Source organism: Bufo bufo, chromosome 9 (assembly GCF_905171765.1).
Source record: "Bufo bufo chromosome 9, aBufBuf1.1, whole genome shotgun sequence".
In the NCBI taxonomy this organism is placed as follows: Eukaryota; Metazoa; Chordata; class Amphibia; order Anura; family Bufonidae; genus Bufo; species Bufo bufo.
In genome coordinates, this window is record NC_053397.1 from 118,222,106 (window position 1) to 118,228,105 (window position 6,000).

The following is a 6,000-nucleotide window of genomic DNA, read 5'->3' on the forward strand; positions in this document are numbered from 1 at the left end:
CCCTCACAGTCGTTATGCCAGATATGTGCCCCTCACAGTCGTTATGCCCAGATATGTGCCCCTCTCACAGTCGTTATGCCCAGATATGTGCCCCTCACAGTAGTTATAGCCAGATATGTGCCCCCTCACAGTCATTATGCCAGATATGTGCCCCTCACGGTAGTTATGGCCAGATATGTGCCTCCCTCACAGTGGTTATAGCCAGATATGTGCCTCCTCAGTCATTATGCCCAGATATGTGCCTCCCTCACAGTCGTTATGCCCAGATATGTGCAGGGATGGACTGGGACAATAAAGTGGCCCTGGACTTCAGCCAGACCGGCCCACTTTATTTTTCCCAAACACACTCAAAAAAAAACTAATGTATTGTGATTGTCCATATTGCTTCCTTTGCTGGCGGGAGTCATTTTTCCATCACATTATGCACTGCTCGTTTCCATGGTTTTGACCACCCTGTAATCCAGCAGCGGTGGTCATGCTTGCACACTATAGGAGTAGCCGGGATTGTGGGAGTGCACATAGTTTGGTGCTTTTTTCGACCACCAATGCTGGATTACAGGGAGGTCGTAACCATGATGACGAGCCATGTATAATGTGCTGGGAGACATTTTGTCTCTATGGCACTATCTGCCCTAATAGTGATACAGTGCCCACATAGAGCACGATAGTGCCCTCCTATTCACAGAAAAATAGCGCATTTGTACCCATATAGTACCTACCTAGGTGCATAGAAAGTGCCATACTTTGGCTCTATGTCGGCACTGTATGACTGTGGCCAAAGTACTGTAGGTTTTCACTTTAGGTAGGTACTGTATGGCACCATAAGCAAGAAATACACCATTTATCTGTGCATAACATGGCGCTATCTGAGCACTGTATGACCGTGGGAAGACCTGGGCATACTATGCTCAGATAAGTTGTGTATTTAGTGTCTACAGTGCCCACAAAGTGCCATATCATACCTACCTAGAGCTAAAACGTGGGCAGAAAGTGCCATACTTTGCCTATAATTATACTCTGTCTACACAAGTATGGCGCTTTCCGAGTATGGGTTCTATATGGCACTATGTGGGCACGACAGGCACTAAATGCGCCATTTATCTGTGGATAGTATGGCACTATCTGCCCACAATCATACAGTGCCCACATAGAACCAAATATCGCCGTACCGTACCCACACTATTATATGGCAGTGCCCAGAGCGCCATATGTTGACTATGTGGGCAGATAGTGCCCTACTATGCCCAGATAAATAGTGCCCTTAGTGACTGCAGTGCCACACTGTACCCACCTAGAGCCAATCTGTGCACAGAAAGTGCCATACTTTGTCCACAGTGACAAAGTGCCCTTTCTGTGCACAGTCTGGCACTGGCTCCAGGTAGGTATTCTACTACACGTGGGGGCACAGCGCTCATCTCTTTAGTAAAGAGTTTTACTACCTTACATATTCAGCTCCCGCCTCCAGCCTCCAGTAACAAGTGCGGGCGGCAGCGCTCACTCACTGACGTCACGCGCCTGCGCCGCCTAGTGGGAGGAGCAGGCGTGTGACGTCAGTGAGTGAGCGCCGCCCCCACACTGCCTGCTGTTACTGGAGCTTTACCCCCCTGATGCCTGGCGGCCCTGGCTGGCCCATAATTCGATCGGCCCACCGGGATTCTCCCGGTTCTCCCGATGGCCAGTCCATCGCTGGATATGTGCCCCTCACAGTAGTTATGGCCAGATATGTGCCTCCCTCACAGTGGTTATAGCCAGATATGTGCCTCCTCAGTCGTTATGCCCAGATATGTGCCCCCTCAGTCGTTATGCCCAGATATGTGCTCCCTCACAATAGTTATGGCCAGATATGTGCCTCCTTCACAGCAGTTATGCCAGATATGTGCCCCTAGTTATGCCAGATATAAGCCCCTTTACAGCAGTTATGCCAGATGTGTTCCTTCACAGTGGTTATGCCAAATATGTGCCCCTCACAGTGGTTATGCCAGATATGTGCCCATAGTTATGCCAGATATGAGCTGCCTTACAACAGTTATGCCAGATATGTGCCCCTCACAGTAGTTATGCCTATATATCTGTGCCCCCTCACAGTAGTTGTTATACCCAGATATGTGCCCCTCACAGTGGTTATGCTCTTTTGTTCCCCCCCACTTTAGTGGTTGCCCCCTTTTTGCAGCTTTATGGGGGGAAAAAAAACTTAATACTTACCTTCTTCCCTGATGACAGGCTCCCACACTCACATCCCGCTGCTGACGACTGTGCTGGAGGAAGATTCCCGGGCATTCAGCGCTCCTCCCACAGCCAGCAGCGCAATGTGCAGCCAGCAGGGGGAGCGCCTGAGCTCTGAATATCAGTGAAGCAGGGAGCAGAGAGGTCTCCCTGATTCACTATAGAAACGAACAGCCCGGCAGTGACGAGAACTGCTGGGCCAGGTGAGTGCGCCCCTCCCCTCCAACTCCGTCTCCTTGTATCTGCGACACCTGTTTGAAGAGCGCTCTGACTGGGCCCGGCATTCTCACTGTACTTCATGCTGGTCACGGTCAGAGCGTTCCCATTACATGGGAGTGCAGCGGGCCCCCTCCCCCGCCAGGCCCATATGCCCCTGCTTGGACCCGGGCAGCTGCCTTTGCCCGCTTTAAAGACGGCCCTGGGAGTAGCTTATTTCCCGCTGCGGCCGGTAAGAAGGGGCCACCTCCTGCTCTGAGCCCCTGTGCAACCGTACCGGCTGCACATGCGGTATGTCCGCCCCTGTACCATAGTGTATTGATATGTTGGATACGAGGTATAATAGATGCAGTGTGTACAGATATCTCTTACATATATAAAAATGTGTTTATGTCTGTCTAGACATCTGTCTGTCTGTCTGTTCTGTATTCGCGACCAAACGACTGGACCGATCTTCACCAAATTTGGCACACAGGTACATCAGATGTCCGGGAAAGTTTTAGACCGGGTCTCAGCTCTCTAGGACTTACCGTTCCTGATATGTTCCCAAAAAATGTCCTGCATTAGCCAATAGAAGCCAGCAAGCCTGTCACTTAAATCCAAACTGCCATTTACACGGTCATATGTCCCTTATTAGCCAATAGAAGCATGCAGGTCCTACTCCAGGTTTCCATAACAACTGATCACAGGTTTTAGCAGTTCGCAAGTACTTAAAGGGGTTGTACGGGTACAGAGCTGAACCCGGACATACCCTTATTTTCACCCAGGCAGCCCCCCTGACAGGAGCATCGGAGCATCTCAGAGCATCTAAATCGCAAGGGCAAGGGCTCTTTTATTTTCTTTTTTTTTTTTTATTCTTTATTTCTATTTTGCAAAAGTAACAAAATTATTGCATGTTGAATCACATACAGTAGGAAATAATAGTCGGACACAAGCCGACTGATATCATGGAACATAATCCAACAATACACAAACAATTACAACACATAAGTCTGTGTTTGATATTCAGCCTGCGGTGACAATAAAGCACCTTGATTCATATAAAAATCATCACAGGGCCAAGAAGACATGGCCTCAGCATGAAATTAAAAGAAAAATCAACAATCAACAGCATGAATGGGGGGGGGGGGAGCACAGGACAAGGATACAAAAGGGAAAAATAGGACAAAGGATTAAGGTAACGAGGGGAAAAGGGCTCTTTTATTTTCAATAACACACTGCCGGGCGGAAACTTCACCGGGCGGTGACGTCACCAGGGATCCTGGCAGCCCCATGGAGAGCCCCGGGACGTCACCGTAACTCCAAAAAATGCCTTTGCCCTGTGAGATTTAGCACAGGGCAAAGCAGAGCATGAACTGCTCCGATGCTCCTGTCAGGGGGGCTGCCAGGGGGAAAATGGAGGGATGTCCGGGTTCAGCTCTGAGCCGGGACAACCCCTTTAAATATTCAGTCATACGAAGTTCGACGGCACAACTACACTGCTAAATGCATAGGGGGTAGGAGCCACTATTAAACGGACGGGCGCCCTGGAGTTCACTGTTAACCACCTCCGGACCGCCTAACGCAGGATCGCGTTCCGGAGGTGGCAGTCCTGCGCACAGTCACGCATATATGCGTCATCTCGCGAGACGCGAGATTTCCTGTGAACGCGCGCACACAGGCGCGCGCGCTCACAGGAACGGAAGGTAAGAGAGTGGATCTCCAGCCTGCCAGCGGCGATCATTCGCTGGCAGGCTGGAGATGTGATTTTTTTAACCCCTAACAGGTATATTAGACGCTGTTTTGATAACAGCGTCTAATATACCTGCTACCTGGTCCTCTGGTGGTCCCCTTTGTTTGGATCGACCACCAGAGGACACAGGTAGCTCAGTAATATGTTGCACCAAGCACCACTACACTACACTCCCCCCCCTGTCACTTATTAACCCTTTATTCACCCTTGATCACCCCTGATCACCCCATATAGACTCCCTGATCACCCCCCCTGTCATTGATTACCCCCCTGTCATTGATCACCCCCCTGTCATTGATCACCCCCCTGTAAAGCTCCATTCAGATGTCCGCATGATTTTTACGGATCCACTGATAGATGGATCGGATCCGCAAAACGCTACAGGGGCGTGATCAATGACTGTGGTGATCACCCCATATAGACTCCCTGATCACCCCCCTGTCATTGATTACCCCCCTGTAAAGCTCCATTCAGATGTCTGCATGATTTTTACGGATCCACTGATAGATAGATCGGATCCGCAAAACACATACAGGCGTCTCCCTGGAGCCTTCCGGGGGGGTGATCACCCCATATAGACTCCCTGATCACCCCCCTGTCATTGATCACCCCCCCTGTCATTGATCACCCCCCCTGTCAGGCTGCATTCAGATGTCCGTATGATTTTTACGGATCCACGGATACATGGATCGGATCCGCAAAACACATACGGACATCTGAATGGAGCCTTATAGGGGGGTGATCAATGACAGGGGGGTGATCACCCCATATAGACTCCCTGATCACCCCCCTGTCATTGATCACCCCCCTGTAAGGCTCCATTCAGACATTTTTTTTTGCCCAAGTTAGCGGAAATTATTATTTTTTTCTTACAAAGTCTCATATTCCACTAACTTGTGTCAAAAAATTAAATCTCACATGAACTCACCATACCCCTCACGGAATCCAAATGCGTAAAATTTTTTAGACATTTATATTCCAGACTTCTTCTCACGCTTTAGGGCCCCTAGAATGCCAGGGCAGTATAAATACCCCACATGTGACCCCATTTCGGAAAGAAGACACCCCCAGGTATTCCGTGAGGGGCATATTGAGTCCATGAAAGATTGAAATTTTTGTCCCAAGTTAGCGGAAAGGGAGACTTTGTGAGAAAAAAATAAATAAAATCAATTTCCGCTAACTTGTGCCAAAAAAAATAAATTTCTATGAACTCGCCATGCCCCTCATTGAATACCTTGGGGTGTCTTCTTTCCAAAATGGGGTCACATGTGGGGTATTTATACTGCCCTGGCATTTTAGGGGCCCCAAAGCGTGAGAAGAAGTCTGGGATCCAAATGTCTAAAAATGCCCTCATAAAAGGAATGTGGGCCCCTTTGCCCACCTAGGCTGCAAAAAAGTGCCACATACTGTATGTGGTATCGCCGTATTCAGGAGAAGTTGGGGAATGTGTTTTGGGGTGTCATTTTACATATACCCATGCTGGGTGAGATAAATATCTTGGTCAAATGACAACTTTGTATAAAAAAATGGGAAAAGTTGTCTTTTGCCAAGATATTTCTCTCACCCAGCATGAGTATATGTAAAAAGACCCCAAAACACATTGCCCAACTTCTCCTGAATACGGCGATACCACATGTGTGACACTTTTTTGCAGCCTAGGTGGGCAAAGGGGCCCACATTCCAAAGAGCACCTTTAGGATTTCACAGGTCATTTACCTACTTACCACACTTTAGGGCCCCTGGAAAATGCCAGGGCAGTATAACTACCCCACAAGTGACCCCATTTTGGAAAGAAGACACCCCCAAGGTATTCCGTGAGGGGCATGGCG